General features: G+C 41.7%; 1 long non-coding RNA gene across 2 annotated transcripts in view; it reads right to left on the bottom strand.

Annotated features, from left to right (window-relative positions):
* Positions 1-4,481: 4,481 nt before the first annotated feature.
* LOC144329748 (uncharacterized) overlaps positions 4,482-17,001 on the bottom strand; it is a 29,570-nt gene continuing 17,050 nt past the window's right edge. For both annotated transcript variants that reach the window (XR_013395391.1, XR_013395390.1), the window contains 3 exons: positions 7,006-7,198; positions 5,807-5,926; positions 4,482-5,254 (listed from right to left, as the gene is read on the bottom strand). This is a non-coding gene — a long non-coding RNA (uncharacterized LOC144329748). The remainder of the gene's footprint in view (positions 5,255-5,806; positions 5,927-7,005; positions 7,199-17,001) is intronic.

A 17,001-nucleotide genomic window follows, 5' to 3' on the forward strand; every position in this document is an offset into this window, starting at 1 on the left:
CTCTCTTGAGCGTGTCTGTCTTTCATGAATATTTTCTTGTTTGAAATTAAGAGGTCAAGGAAGTTAGCTGTGATCAGTGTTCCCTGTTGCAAGTAGTACCTGTTTTTTACCAGAACAATAAGCCTCATAACTCAGTAAGTCAACCCTAAGGGTGGAAGGCTACTGAGGAACCAGTTAAGAAAGAAATTAGAATGGAACAGTTTAATACTTAAAAATATTATCTGTTAACTTGTACATTAAGATATCTGAAATGATATTAACCACATTTTCATCATGGTTAGTTTTGGATTCAGGCAATTTTGGTGTATTACTTAATACTTTGTACTTTTGGTTGCTGCTTGAATTTTTAAAACAATAATAACTAGGCTAGCGAAAATGTCCTTAACAATTTGGTTTGAATCTTTTTTCTCTACAACTCCTTCTCCCCAAACCCAAATCAACAATAGAAGGCAGGTATGGTGACTCAATCCTGTAGTCCCAGCACTCAGGAGGCTGAGGCTGGAGGATCACTTGAGCCCAGGAAATCAAGACCAGCCAGAACAACATAATGAGACCCTATCTCTAATTTTTTTTTTTTTAAAGAAGAACTAGCATAATATAGACCCTCCATGATTCTACATTCACTCGTTCATTAACTTGTTGGGCAACTATCTACTGTGCTCCAGGTCATCTGTTAGGTATTAAGGATTCAGAAATAAATGAATGTCATATTTGCCTTTTAGGAAACCACAATTTAGCAGAGAATACTAGGCACACAACTCTAACACATTCTGGCAAGTATGATTTATGAACCCCAAATACCTAAAACAGGTCTCAGTCAATTTAGGAAGTTTATTTTGCAAAGTTAAGGAGGCATGCCCATGACATAGCCTCAGGAAGTCCTGACTCCATGTGTCCAAGGTGGCCTGGGTAAAGCTTGGTTTTATGCATTTTAGGAAGACATGAGATCAACATATGAAAGATGCACATCGGTTCCATCCGGAAAGGCAGGACAACTCAAAGCAGGGAGGGGCTTCCAGGTCAAAGGTAAGAGACCAACAGCTGCATTCTTCTGAGTTGCTGATTAGCTTTTCCAAGGGAGGCAACCAGATATGTATTTATCTCAGTGAGCAGAGGCGTGAGTTCTAGTTCTCTCTGTCCTTTCTCTACGAGGAAATTCCTTGTGACAGAGGTATGTAGCTTTTAAAAAATCTTAGTAGCTATTTTTTTAGGAATAGAATGGAGGGTAGGTTTGTCCTAAGCAATTCCCAGCTTGACTTTTCCCTTTGGCTTAGTGATTTTGGGGTTCCAAGATTTATTTTCCTTTCACAGATTACATGATTTTATGACTTTACCTGTCATGAAGCATTGCCTCGATTTCCCAGCATACCTTTCTTAAGCATCCACATGTGAGCCAGGCCCTAGGCCAGGTCCTGCAGACAGAAACACACCAGGGCACTGGCAGGGCTCTCAAGCCAGCATGACAAACTTCCCCCAAAGACTGCAGGACAGAGTTTACGAGCTTCACCTTCCACCTCCACCCAATTGGTCCACCTGCAGGAAGTGAAGCTGTTCTAAAAAATCAGAAGTGACAGATTCTGTCTCATAGGACAAAGAAAATGCAGGTGACAGGATAGGCAGTTGCATAAAGCTTGGCCGGGTGTTACCAGAAAGGTGTCCCCGTCCAGACCCCAAGAGAGGGTTCTTGGACCTCACGTAAGAAAGAATTCAGGACAAGTCCATAAAATGAAAGCAAGTTTACTAAGAAAATAAAGAAATAGGCCGGGTGAGGTGGTTCACGCCTATAATCCCAGCACTTTGGGAGGCCGTGGCGGGGGGATCACCTGAGGTCAGGAGTTCCAGACCAGCCTGGCCAACATGGTGAAACCCCGTCTCTATTAAAAATACAAAAATTAGCTGGGTGTGGTGGCGTGTGCCTGTAATCCCAGCTACTCAGGAGGCTGAGGTAGGAGAATCGCTTGAACCCAGGAGGTAGAGGTTGCAGTGAGCTGAGATCACAACACTGCACTCAGTCTGGAAGACAGAGCGAGACTCCATCTCAAAAAAAAAAAAAAAAAGAAAAGAAGGTAAAGGAATAAAAGAATGGCTGTTCCATAGGCAGAGCAGCAGCATGGGCTGTTCAACTGAGTATATTCATAGTTATTTCTTGATTATATTCTAAACAAAGGATGGATTATTCATGTGTTTTCTTGGAAAGAGGCAGAGATTTCCTGGATGGAACTGAGGATCCCTCCCCTTTTTATATTATATAGAGTAATTTTCAGATGTTGCCATAGCATTTGTAAACTGTCATGGTGCCAGTGGGAGTGTCTTATAGCATGCTAATGCATTATAAATTAGCATATAATGAGCAGTGAGGACGACCAGAGGCCACTTTCGTTACCATCTTAGTTTTGGTGGGTTTTGGCTGGCTTCTTTACCACAACATGTTTTATCAGCAGGGTCTTTGTGACCTTTGTCTTTTTTTTCCCTTTTCTTTTCCTTTTTTTGAGATGGAGTTTTGCTCTGTCGCCCAGGCTGGAAAGCAATGGTGCAATCTCGGCTCTCTGCAACCTCCACCTCGAGTTTAAGTGATTCTCCTGCCTCAGCCTCCCCACTAGCTGGGATTACAGGCTTGTGCCACCACTCCCGGCTACTCTTTGTATTGTTAGTAGAGACGGGGTTTCACCATTTTGGCCAGGCTGGTCTCAAACTCCTGACCTCAAGTGATCCACACCCCCCCTCGGCTTCCCAAAGTGCTGGGATTACAGGTGTGAGCCACTGCATCTGGCCTGTGACCTGTATCTTGTGACCTCCTATCTCATCCTGTGACTAAGAATGCCTAACCTCCTGGGACTGCAGTCCAGCAGGTCTCAGCCTTATTTTACCCAGCCCCTATTCAAGATGGAGTCACTCTGGTTTAAATGCCTCTGACAATGGCTCTCCAGCCACAAGGGAGGAAGTGACTAAGGCATGGAGTCAGAGTTTTTCTGCAGTGTTCTACACAGGAGGGCTCTCTTCAAACATGGTTTCCACATTGAGCTGACTCACTGGCTTCCTCCTCCTACAGTGTCAGAGTTACCTCTCTTTCAACTGCACTGCTGAGCAAGTGCAGAGATTGCTTGTTTCAAGGTAGACTGTTGAAAACTTCTTTCATTTCTCATTTCTATTTCTAGGCATGTCACTGACTTGCTGAGTCATATTTGGCAAACTCAGGATCTCTTTTTTCCTTGTTTTTCCATCTGGATAATATGATTTATAAAGAGCTCTAAGGCATTTTATTTGGAAAAAGGCATAAACATATAAAAATAACAGTGTCGTTTACCAAAATACTTTTATCCATATATAGTTCAATTAAAACATTATCTGGTCAGGCATGGTGGCTCACGTCTGTAATCCTAACACTATGGGAGGCCGAGGCAGGAAGATTGCTTGAATCTAGAAGTTTGAGACCAGCCTGGGCAAAATGGCAAACCCATCTCTACAAAAAAATTACAAAATTAGCTGGGCATGGTGGTGCACAGCTATACTCTCAACTACTCAGGAGGCTGAGGTGGGAGGATCACCTGAGCTGGGGAGGTCAAGGCTGCAGTGAGTGTGATTGCACCACTGCACTCCAGCGTGGGCGACAGCACAAGACCCTGTCTCAAAAAAAAAAAAATTATCTCATCATAATAAAATATTTTTGTCTAATTTGTTCTTCACTGAATGTGAAAGCTCCTGGAAAACAGATACAACTTGTTTCCATATTTCTGTTCCCGACACTCTGCATGGTATGGCATAACGAAACTAGATATTTTCTAACCGGTCCTTGAACCCAAGGGGAAATGCATGCATGCTGGCAAACAGCTTAGAAATGTCATGAAATTTTGGGGGAGCATTAGGGCATCTTTTGAGTTTCAAGTCTATATCTCTCATCTGATTTCTCAAAGGTGTGATCCAAAAAAGTTGTTAAAAACCATAAAGGAGGTCCTTAGTATATAAACTATCAATTCCTGGTCATTCCTCGGAGGTACTGGCATTCTGGAGGCAGCTACACAATTTCACAGCAATTGTATTGTCCATGTAATACCAACTTCAAAGAGAAGAAATACAAAGAAAATGAAAAGCTGAACACTGTGATCATCTTGCTGACACTGAAGTAGGAGAGATGCAAAAGATAGGAAAATTATCACTTAATGTTAACATTATGCCCCTTAGCCAAATGGCAATATGGCTAGGTTATTTATTTTAATTTAATAACAAGCTATTGTAAAACCCTCAATACATTATCTTGCAAAGAGAAGGTACTGAATAAATATTTGATGGTAATACAAAGGAAGCAAGATGAAATAAAAATAAGATACTGTAAAGATGTTATCATAAAGACTTCGCTAGAACTTTTTTAATAAATATTTTAAGAATATTTTTGAACGTAGGTTATAAACATGGCTTCCAAATTGATAATCTTATAAATTTGTAAAATAAAATATATGGGAGAGAGCAACAGAAACTATATCAACTTTGCTACTTCTATGTAACTTTATTTGTAGCTTTTAAAATAATCCACTTCTTCCCATTAAACTAAAAGTGCCTTGAGATTGGATCCACGTTTTGTTTTTTTCTTTCTAACTTCCAACATTTCATATTGAGCACAGGACTTCAGGACTTCATTTTCATTGGTGCTTCAGAAATATCACTTACTGGTAAAGATAAATGAGAAGTACTCAGTTATGAATAAGTTGTCAGAGATGTCTCTCATGTGTGAGACTGTTCCATTTCCCAGGGATTTCTCTCATTTGTGTAGTAGGGTGTATGACAGCCCATATGGAGTCTACAACTAGAATCCAGACTGTGTATGCAATACGGAGATAGATGTCCCACACCTACTTCCTGATTTTGGAACATGAGGAAGTCACTCAATTGGACTGTAAAAATTTAAATCTATATTTGTTTAATCTTGCAGAATATTTATTTTTAAACTTATTATTTAAAAAATAAAACAGATACAAAAGGCCGGGAATAGTGGCTCACACCTGTAATCCTAGCACTTTAGGAGGCCGAGGTGGGTGGATCACCTGAGGTAAGGATTTCAAGACCAGCCTGGGCTGGTCTTGAAACCCCGTCTGTACTAAAAATACAAAAAATACTAAAAATACTGGGCCTGGTGGTGCGTGCCTGTAATCTCATCTATTCAGGAGGTGGAGGCAGGAGGCTTGAGCCTGGGAGGCAGAGGTTGCAGTGAGCTGAGATTGCACCATTGCACTTCAGGCTGGGTGACAGAATGAGACTCCGTCTAAAACAAACAAACAAACAGAAAAAACAGATACAAAAGATACATGAAACAAATGTATAGCCTAATGAATTATTACATGTCCAACTTTCTTATAACCAACACCAAAGTCAAGAAATAGAACTAGCACAGCTATCTCGGAAGCCCCTCCACATATCCTGTCTCAGCTATAGTCCCTTCCCTCCATCCTTACCCTTCCATCCCAAGAAATCACTATCCCACCTTTTATAGCAGTGGTTCTCAAAATGTCTAGAATCTTGATAGAAAAGCAAATTATTGGGCCCCATCACAGACCTAAGAAATAAAATACTCTTGGAGTGGAGCTCGGCAATCCATGTTTACATTTTTTTCCAGGTGATTTTCATGAAAACTTAAAGCTTGAGAACCACCGTTTTATAGGAATCACTTCATTCTGTTTCTTTGTCATTTTATCACTAAAATATGCACTCTTAAAGACTGTAGTTTATTCCTGCCCATTTTTAAAATTTTGTTTCTTTTAAGTCTCTTTCAATGTAAAGTTTTCCTCTTCGGTCCCTTCTTTTCCTTACAATTTACCTGTTAAAGAATACAGGCTGTTTGACCTGTATCGTTTTCCATAGTTTGGCCTTTGCTGAGTGTATCCTCATGGTGCAGTTCAACAGATGCTTCTGTCCTCTATTTCCTGCAAATTGACAGCTGGATCCAGAGGTTAAGTGGACTTCAGTTTGATCTCCCTGGCAAGACTACAGGTGATGTTCTGTTTTTTCAATCAGGAGGCACATGTTTGTCCGTCTGTGATGTTAGAAACTGTTGATAATGCTTAAATCCATTAATTCATTGGGGGTTACAAAGTGGCGATGTTCTAATTCTATCATTTCTTTTTCATTTATTAGCTAAAATCATTTTATTGTTGTTGTTGTTTTAAGACAGAGTCTTGCTCTGTTACCCAGGCTGGAGTGCAGCAGTGGCACAATCGTGGCTCACTGCGACCTTTGCCTCCTGGGTTCAAGCAATTCTCCTGCCTCAGTCTCCAGTAGCTGGGATTATAGGTGCCTGCCACCATGCCCAGGTAATTTTTGTATTTTTAGTAGAGATGGGGTTTTACCATGTTGGCCAGGCTGGTCTTGAACTCCTGAGCTCAAGCAATCCACCGGCCTTGGCCTCCCAAAGTGCTGGGATTACAGGCATGAGCCACCGTGCCCAGCCTAAAATACTTTTATAAAGAGATGTTTCCTTCATCTACTAATCCAGTGGTACAATTTATATAGAAAATGCCAGTAAACGCTTGCTTGCTATTTTTTTAACCAGTTTTCAAGATAATCAATTAGTTCCCCATCAACCTCCAAAGGTGACCAATTATTTTTAAATAGCATTTTGGACTCATGGATTTAAACATATTTGACAGGATTTCAACCCACTGCAGTTATTGTCATTATTGAAGCTCAAATCCTGCCATCTTGGGCTAGTAGATGCCATTTCAAGTTGGTTCCTGGGTCCTTTTGAGAGAACTATTTGGAATAACAGCACATTCCAGGTTCATTTGGCACATTTCCTACCGTAAGTCACTGCTTTAAGAAGGCCTGGCTGCTTTCACAGTGAATAGATATTTCAAGACCATGATCTAAACTCTAATGGAGCCCATTTTGACTGGGTAGGACATTGATTTTAGGCCTTTTCAATTAACAAAGTTGTAAGTGTGTGTGTGTGTGTGTTAGTGCTGTGTAACAAATTACCTCAAAACATAGCTTCTTAAAACAACAATAAATATTTGTTACCTCCAACAGTTTCTGTGGGTCAGAAATCCAAGAGAGGTTTACATGGATGGTTCTGAAGTCATCTGAAGGCTTGACTGGACGGAAGATTCACTTCCAAGGTGGTACACTCTAAACCTGGCATGTTGGTGCTGGCTCTTGGCAAGGCCCTCAGTGGCTCACCATGTGGATCTCTCCTCAGGGCTGCTTGAATGCCCTAATGTCCCCAGAACCAAGTGATCAAAAAGAACAACACAGAAGCCACAGTGCTTTTTATAATCCAGCACTGGAAGTCACACCCTGTCAATCCCATGATGTCCTATTGCTTACACAGGTTAGGGGAGGGGGAGGAAATGACATAAGGACATGAACGTGAAAAGGAGAGAAGCATTGGGGACCATCCCGGAGGCTGGCTGATATTTAAAGATAAAATACCAGCAGAGTGTCGTGGCTCCCACCTGTAATCCCAACACTTCAGGAGGCCGAGGCAGGAGAGTCACTTGAGGCCAGGAGTTTGAGAACAGCCTGGGCAACATACCATATTACAAAAAATAAAAAATAAAAATAGCTGGGTGTGGTGGTACATGTGTAGTCCCAGCTACTTGGGAGGCTGAAGATAGGAGGATCACTTGAGCCCAGGAGGTCGAGGCTGCAATGAGCCATGACCATACCACTGCACTCCAGCCTGGGCAACAGAGTAAGACCCTGTCTCAAAAAACAAACAAACAAACAACCTCATGAATTCATGCTGCTCCTTCCAAGTCACATTTAGGACTCAGGCTTTTTACTTAACTTATTCCATATTATATGTATAACCCTTTCATACTGAGAATCCTAGCAATTAGAACATCTCGTAATTGCCCATCTGTTTTTATGTTGCTTTGGGTCTTTGAAAAGGCAAACACCAAGATGGGAATAACCATGTAAGAGCTTTTCATAGGGAAGTGTCTGGGAAGGGCAAAGGGAAGGAAACAAGAATAGCAGGGATGCAATGCAAGTCTAACACTGAGAAAGGGACCGAGGAAGGGAAGTATGTGGATAGGAAGAGCCCTAGACTGCAGCTCAGTTCTAAGAAACCTTTGGCCAGGCAGAGGGGAACTCCTGCAGCCACAGTCACCTGCTGCAGAAGTCCTGCCTCCGGTAGGAGCAGATCTGCACTAACGTACTGCTCTGCTCATTCAATGGCTGGGAGCAGCCCTGGGGGCATGGCCCGAGTGCCAACTCAGTAGGTCGAGGGGGTGGTTCCAGAGCATGGAAGCTGGGTCTATCACTCATCTATGCTCCCAAAGGCAGCATATCTGAGCGGTGCCTTTCCCAGGGTTCTACTGCCTCATCCCACCTAATACACAACAGACTCAGTGTAACAATACCAATCCTACTGCCACCGAGATGATCCCTGAGAAGAGTTAAAATGTTTTTGTACATGCTCTCTCCATACCCCACTCCCATGCCTTGTAAAAAACATTTCCACAGATTTAAGGTGGCAGAATATGGCCATCACATACATATTCTCTCCCCTTTAACCCTCATTTTATGATGTCCGAATTTTTTAATTAATTAATTAATTATTTACTTATTTTTTAAGACGAAGTCTTGCTCTGTTGCCCAGGCTGGAGTGCAGTGGTGCGATCTTGGCTCACTACAACCTCTGTCTCCCAGGTTCAAGCGATTCACCTGCCTCAGCCTTCTGAGTAGCTGGGACTACAGGCGTCCGTCACCAGGCCCGACTAACTTTTGTATTTTTAGTAAAGGCGGGGTTTCACCATGTTGGCCAGGCTGGTCTCGAACTCCTGACCTCAAATGATCCACCCACCTCAGCCTCCCAAAGTGCTGGGATTACAGGCGTGAGCCACCACACCAGGCCTGACATCTGAATGTTTATAAATCCTTCTATCAGGCTAAAGTTATACACATGCTCTCCCTCTACCCTTACCATAATCAGTAGAACTTACACTGATTTCAGTGTATCCATTCATATTTGAGAAAAGATCTGTAGTTCATAATTCTGATGGTACCAGTCCAGTTACTTTTACTGCTCTAAGTAAATGTAATAGACCTATGACCTTGAGACATTTGGCCTCACATGTGACCTCAAAGCTAGAGTTAGATGATCCAGGGTTAATCTGACAGCTCAGTTGGTGGAAGCGCAACCTGTGACCATTTTCCTGTGCTAGGGTAACTCACACTCCAAGGCCCAAAGCAGGGGTGCAAAATCTATGGGAATTTTTTAGCTAAAATAGAAGACTTGGAGAAGGATATGTCGCGGATTTCCTTCCATGACCCACAGACATCAGGAGAGTGGGAGGGTCAGAGTGTGGTTCAAGCCTTCTGCCGCATTAGAGGCACCTCAGTAGAAAAGTCTGAGAAGCATTGATCTATATACGGCTCAGGCATTAGAGAGAGCTTTTCGGGTTTTTAAACATAATTTAAATATGTGAAGATTCATGAAGAAGCCAATGCCACAGAGCAATTATTCCAGGAGCCCAGGCTTTAGTCTGGGATTGTCTTCCCGCCCCTTCCCTATTCATGACCCCAGAGTTTTCACAACACAAAATGGCTCTGTGAATCAATTAAGTACACAGAGACAAATCCAGGCAAACTCAAATGTGTGAGAAGAATTCCATTAAGATTCCCAAGATGAGAACCCTCTGTGAGAAAGTGCCATTGAATTTTTTGGTAATTCCCCCTTAGATGAATACGTGGAAAAATTACAAAGGATTTCTTTGGCTTCTGGTATGAGAATCTCTGATTACCCTTTCCTCTCATTTCCTTGATCTTTACCAAAACATGAATGATGCTGGCCTTGCAGATGCTGGTGATTTGGTTCAGTGTGCCCAGCAGGCTGCGGTGGGGACCACTGTGGGGAGTCTTGGTGGGCAAGACAATGCTCTCCTGGCATAGGAGTGACAACTACCCAGACAAAGAAATCCTCGGTCAGTGCAATCATGTTCGCTCCTGGTCTAAGTCCCATCTTGCCCCTTAGATTGAAGAACAAGAAGGAAAAGGATAAAATAGCAAATGGGCTTCTAGCTTTGGCTCTTAAATTCTCCTCTGGGCGATACTCTTCCCACTCAAACCAAACACCTCCCACCTGCCAAGAAAAATCTGGTGCTAAAATATAATCAGACTTGTAAAAAACAGAACATGGGGTGATTATTTTAATTACAAAATCTTTCATTTTCCAAGAAGAACATTTGCCAGTAGATTCCTTTAAATAACCAAGTCCCTTGGCATATTTAAAAGGAGATATGAGGCCGGGCGCGGTGGCTCACGCCTGTAATCCCAGCACTTTGGGAGGCTGAGGTGGGCGGATCACTTGAGGTCAGGAGTTCGAGACAAGGCTGGCCAACATGGTGAAACTCCATCTTCACTAAAAATACAAAAATTAGCTGGGCATGGTGGCAGGCATCTGTAATCTCAGCTACTTGGGAGGCTGAGGCAGGAGAATCACTTGAACCTGGGAGGCGGAGGTTGCAGTGAGCCGAGATCATGCCATTACACTCCAGCCTGGGGGACAAGAGCGAGACTTCATCTTAAAATAAAATAAAATAAAATAAAATAAAATAAAATAAAATAAAGTAATAAAAGGAGATATGACTGACAATGCATGACACGTGTGGAGCTTTTGTGGAAGCAGATCCCATACAGGTCATTGGGGTGTCCTTGCCATGTAAGGACAACAGAGATCTAGGTGAACCAAGGTGGTATTAAAATAGCATTTCTAGAATCAAAGTGGAGAGAAATCATCTGTGAACAACTAATGTCTGATTCAAGTGTTATGAAAACAAGGCTCTGCTCTTTAACCAATGCTTGTTTAATTCAATGTGGCCTGCAGTTGCAATCTTGTGCAGGGCCTAGGAGTTTAAGCCCTGGAGGTGGACTGCCTGGATTTAAGTCTCAGTTATGCCAGTTACAAATTCTATGACCTTGAGGAAGTTATTTAACCTTTTTCAGCCTCTGTTTTCTTACCTGGAGAATGAATTGATATGAGCATTAAATGTGGTGATATAGTAAATGTGATAACATATGTAAAACTCCATCTGCCTGTCATGCACTAAGTTATTAACTATGTTAATGCCTGTTAGATGAGCAGAATGCCATCCCACAGGCCCAGCAAACAGGAGGACAGATGTCCTCTTGTATACTGATTACAGGATCCATGCACCAGGGGAGCGCTTGCAATGCGGCTTTTCCTGGTATGTAATTGGCACTGAGAGCGCTTTTCTATATTAGTTAGGCTAAACTCCAAATTGCTGTTTTTAGCTAACATCTCCTTAAACTTCAAATGATCAATATCAAACGACTCATCCAGAACGTCAGTTTCTATAGGGCACTAACGCTTCCGAGTGATTCCGTGAGATGTTTGTTAATTAAAATCAGAAAATCTTCATATCAAGGCTTTTCTATGACTAGAGCAATTGGAAATAATTGTTAAAAATTGTTTTTAAAATGTCCTGGTTAAAATGATTTCTGCTGTAACCTATAGCAGTGGTTCTCAAAATGCGGTTCCTGGAGCAGACTCGCCTAGGAACCAGTTAGAAATGTAAATTCTTAGGTCCCACCCCGGACTTATTAAAACATGGCAATCTGTGGTTTCATAAGCTCTCAGAGGTGACACTGATCCATAGCACTGATGGCATATGGATCCATGTTTCCCACTGCACACCCTCGCTCCATTCCTGAGAGATCCCATTCATGAAGCAGACCATCTTTCCCAATGAGTCTGGATGAAATCTCAGAACCCTTTTCAACACAGTGCCAAAAGTTGCTACAAATCAATCAAAGTTTGCATGTCTGGTCAGGGTGTGGTGCTCTGAGATCTCAATGAAGCATTCATTCAGCTATTTGACTTTCTCCTGGAGGAAAATTATGGCCCTACCTATGGAAATAGGTTCGGAGACCCCCTCAAGACAATAAGAAAGCAAGTTGGACGTCTGAACTTTTATAACCAAATAACATCCCTAACATATGCACACCCAGTCACTATAGCATATAAAAATTTCCTCAATTAGCAACATAGGCACAATGTCTGCAGTGCAGGCTCTTGCCAGAGAGCTCAATCTCGATGTAATTGCCATTCAAACCCTGTCAAACCTTGCTAAACATCTGATTGTGGAGTATGAAAGACATACGCTATCTACCTATTTATCTGCTTCTAGTTATTCGAATATGCTACCTTTTATAAAAAGCTAGATCATAAAAAATTGAACTTTGTTCCCCTTGGGCTGTTCCTCTCACCAAATAAAACTACCTTTTGAGAAAAAGACTTTGAGATGGCTTTCAGTAGTATGTATATGCAATAAGCCAATTAAAGAAAAAAATAGAAAATCAAAAGTTGGCAGAATTACAGGGATACACGTATACCAGGACTCTCAGGGAATGTGGTTATTGTGGTTAAGCATTCTTCTTAACTCTAAGCTATAGAGATATGATGGATTAAATAAAATTATCAGGGTAATGAAATGTATTTCCACTCCTCTGATGAGACTTTTTTTCTGAATGTAGATACCAAGAGTCATACATGCCATACATGCTGTTGCCATATTTGCTTTCCTGTTATTCTATAAGCCTTATGAATTTCTCCTTCTACTTACTTTATCTGAAACCTCAGTCATCAATATTCAATGTATATTGGCCATAGAGCTCGAGATCAACCCATATTTAGACTTGTCCTATTTTATCACTGTTTGTTGTGGTGGTTCATTATTTGACATATGGAACTTTCAAAAGTTTCTTTTTAAAAAAAATGAAACTTCATTTATCTTTGACCATATTGCCTAATACGTTGGAATTGACTTGCTACAAATCTTCATTGAATTAGGTTACTTCCTTAATAGCATTTCTGACAGATGGCCATTGCTGTTAGTAACAGCAGTTGACATCCTGGGAATTTAAATATTCAAACCAATTCAACAAGAATTTATTTAGTAATCTATCATGTGTCATAAATGGTGTGGCTTGAGCTTCAAGGCATGCTGGGAAGCATGTTGCAAAAAGAACTTGAATGAAAGCCAGCCAGGACCACAACCCCATCCAGGCCAAAGTCCAAAACCAAGAAGTCTGATCTGGTAGAATGGGACACGATGCAGGGCTTCTGAGCAACAAACAGCACTCGTTCTTAGCGGTCAAGTCTGAGTTCAAGAATAGAGATAACTATTCCGATTGCTGGAAGTTATGATTGGCCTCATGACAGAGAAAGAGATTGGCAGAAACTAGGTGAATTCATGGCTTCTATTCACGGCTGGGCTTCAGTTCTACTGGGAATCTGGAATGGATACCAGCTGGTTGAGGCTATGGAGGAAGGCTATAATGGGATGTATATGTTGCCCAAAGACTAATTTCCTCCTCAAGCAAATTAGACATGGGGTATACGGGCTACAGATTACTTCCATGATCTACTGTGTATACCATTACCCTCCAACATCCAGGACTTCTTTACTTTTCCTTGTTCTGGGCAGCAGTGTGTCCTACCCCAGGCAATGGGTTATGAAAGGACTAAAGTATACTCATGAAGTCCCGTTCCCTGACTTCTTAGCCTCCCTTGCAGCAGGTGGTGCCACATGACCCAGCTGTAACCAGGGAGACAGAGGGAGACTTGGCTGGAGATACTTTGGGGAAAGCTTTTGTTTTTCTGTTAAAAGAAACAGGACTGGCACAGCCCTTCACTCTTTCTTGATAACTTTCCTACAAACTTGTAACCAGCAAGAAAAGGCCAAGTAAATCACAGAGATGCCTGCTCTGCCGTCATTGAACCACTAAACTAATGTCAGCAGCCATGTATGTCCTGACTGCTGCTATGTAAGAATTATAAACCCATTTGTTTAAGCCATCAATAGATACTCTGTTATTCACAATGGAAAGCATTCCTAATACCCTCACTTCCTGTGGAGATGGAAATCCTGACCTCCATCACCTTCAGAGACCATGTGGCAGAAGATGGGAACGGACATGACACTCTGTGCTAGGGGCTGAAGGCATGGAAATGTGGGTGGCAGAGATCCTGGCCTAAGGACCTTGTAATTTCATTTGAGAGAGCATACTTAGGGTAGGGTCTTTCAGTAGTACGTATATTGCATATATGTACCACTGAAAGCCATCTCAAAGTCTTTTTCTCAAAAGATAGTTTTATCTGGTGAAAGGAACAGCCCAAGGGGGACGAAGTTCAATTTTTTGTGATCTAGCTTTTTATAAAAGGTAGCATATTCGAACACCCCACACGAGTTGTTTGCTGTAGCTCAGAAGACCATATTTTAAGATAAACCTTATTTGAGATAAGCCTAGGACAGTAAAGATACGGGAAAACTGTCATGGAAGAAATGGTTGAAGAAAGAGAATTCTAGCAATGAGAATGTGGTACAGAGAAGGCATTCCTACATTAGGAATTCCTTCATTACATACTTTACCCTCACTATTCTAAGTGGCAGTTTAGTGGGACAGAGTCGTAGCTGGTCCCAATCTGTGTTCTAAACCCTGTTAGCTATCTGATCTTGACAAACCCATTAAACCTCACTACCTCTCAATTTCTTCATTCTCTCTCTCTCTCTTTTTTTTTTTTTTTTGAGGTGGAGTTTCACTCTGTCAGGCTTGTATGCAGTGGTGTGATCTCGACTCACTGCAACCTTTGCTTCTCAGGTTCAAGCGATTCTCCCACCTTAGCCTCACAAGAAGCTGGGACTATAGGCGTGTGCCACCACACCAAACAAATTTTTGTATTTTTAGTAGAGATGGGGTTTCATCATGTTGACCAGGCTGGTCTCGAACTCCTGACCTCAAGTGATCCTCCCAACTCAGCTTCCCAAAGTGGAATTACAGGAGTGAGCCACCATACCTGGCCAGTTTATTCTTAAAATGGGGACAACAGTAGTATTTGCCATACACACACACACACACACACACACACACACATATATATAGATATATAATCCATGTAATGCGTTTAACTCGATGCCTGGAACACACTAAATAATCAATAAATGCTATTTATATTATTTTGAGAAGTAGCTAAGTACATGGACTCTGGGATCTGAATATCTGAGTTTAAATCTTGCATTCACTACTTACTGCCTATATAATCTTGATTAAGTCTCAGTTTTCTCATCTGTAAAGTGGGAGTAATGATAGCACTAACAGGATAGTGTGAGAATTAATTCATATAGTGCATGTAAAGCACTTGGCATGGTTAAATACCCAGTAAATGTTGGCTATTTAATTAGCTACACTGTGACCAATATAAAAGATATATAGGACCTACTACTTGTTTGCAAAATGCTTATTATGTTAGTTTCTAAGAAGTAATGAGAGGCAGGGTTCAGTGGCTTACACCTGTAATTCCAAAACTTTGGGAGGCTGAGATGGGAGGATTGCTTGAGCCCAGGAGTTTGAGACCAGCCTGGACAACATTGTGAGACCCCATAACTAAAAAAAAAAAAAAAAAAAAAAAATCATGGTGGCACATGCTTATAGTCCCAGATACTCAGAAGGTTGAGGTGGGAGGGTCACTTGAGCCCAGGAGGTAAAGGTTGCAGTGAGCTGTGATTGTGCTACTGCACTCCAGCTTGAGCGACAAAGCAAGACCCTGTCTCAAAAAGAGTAATGAGAATTAAATGATGACGTATAAGCATGAGGAAGTCAGGGAGGGGAATAATCACTGTGAATGGAAAGGTTAGGGATAGTACCATGAAGGAAGCTGGATTTAAGGCAGGCCTTATGTGACAGATAGTGGGGATACTTGAAGAAATGGAGAGAGGATACAGGATTATTATATTTCTCTTCAAATTTTAGGAGGCTGCTTTACACATGTCATTTATTCTTCCTTCTTCTAGCCTCATCTTCCTGGAGTGAAGTGAATATTTTGATAACATGATTTAGGAAAACACAGCATGTGAAATAGTGTAGCCCTAATTTCATAATTGCTCATCCAAACAAATCTAACGATATTTTAAAGACCATTTGTACACTGTGCAGTTGAGACCATGTCTATCACAAAAAAATATATAAATAAAAATGAAAAGTAAAAGAGTACAGGGACTGGTATCAAGAACTACTAGGCATATGATCCTATATATAAATTATATTTAGCAATGATGACAACAGAGATATATGTAGCCTACAGGTACTGGGTTTTTTTCTGTGAAATATGGATTCTGCTTTTGGAAAGACATCAATCAAGAGTTCTCTGAAATAGGCTGGGTAAAGTGGCTGACGCCTGTAATCCCAGCACTTTGGGAGGCTGATGCAGGTGGATCACCTGAGGTCAGGAGTTTGAGACCAGCCTGGTCAACATGGTGAAACCCCGTCTCTACTAAAAATACAAAAATTAGCTGGGTTTGATGGTGTGTGCCTGTAGTCCCAGCTACTCGGGAGGCTGAAGTAGGAGAATTGCTTGAACCCAGGAGGCGGAGGTTGCAGTGAGCTGAGATCACACCATTGCATTCCAGCCTATACAACAGAGCGAGACTCCTTAAAAAACAAAACAAAACAAAACAAAACAAAACAAAAAAAGGGAGTTCTCTGAAATAAACAAAGACATTTCTATTTCTAGAATGAAGAATACCGGCTTCAAAGACTTCAGTAGAGAGGACTCAAGACTTTTCCTAACTTAGCCATCCCTATGCTGCTAACCGTATCTCCTAACATTCTTCAAACACCCACAGACTATGGCACCGGGCCAATCTCCTTGAGTTCTCCCGAATGCATCCCGTTCTCTTACTGGGCTTGTTACCAGCCAGTGCCTGCCATAGAGTAGGTGCTCCAGAACCACTGGCCAGAACCACATCCATTTCTTACATGTGCTGTTTTGCCAGCCTGGAATTCTTTTCTTTGACATCTCTGTTTAGCTAAAGCTTGTGCATGCTACAGGAGGCCTTTTCCTACCACGTGAGTCCTCACTTATCTTTCCCTTCTCTAAACCACAGCAGTTGTCATTTGCATCACTGATGGTAACAACTATGTGGCTTCCAACTACTAGGCTCCTGCAGCCATTTCTGTGGTCCCAACCACCTCTCAAGTTTTCCTTTCCCT

The sequence above is a fragment of the Macaca mulatta genome, chromosome 7 (assembly GCF_049350105.2).
Source record: "Macaca mulatta isolate MMU2019108-1 chromosome 7, T2T-MMU8v2.0, whole genome shotgun sequence".
Classification (NCBI taxonomy): Eukaryota; Metazoa; Chordata; class Mammalia; order Primates; family Cercopithecidae; genus Macaca; species Macaca mulatta.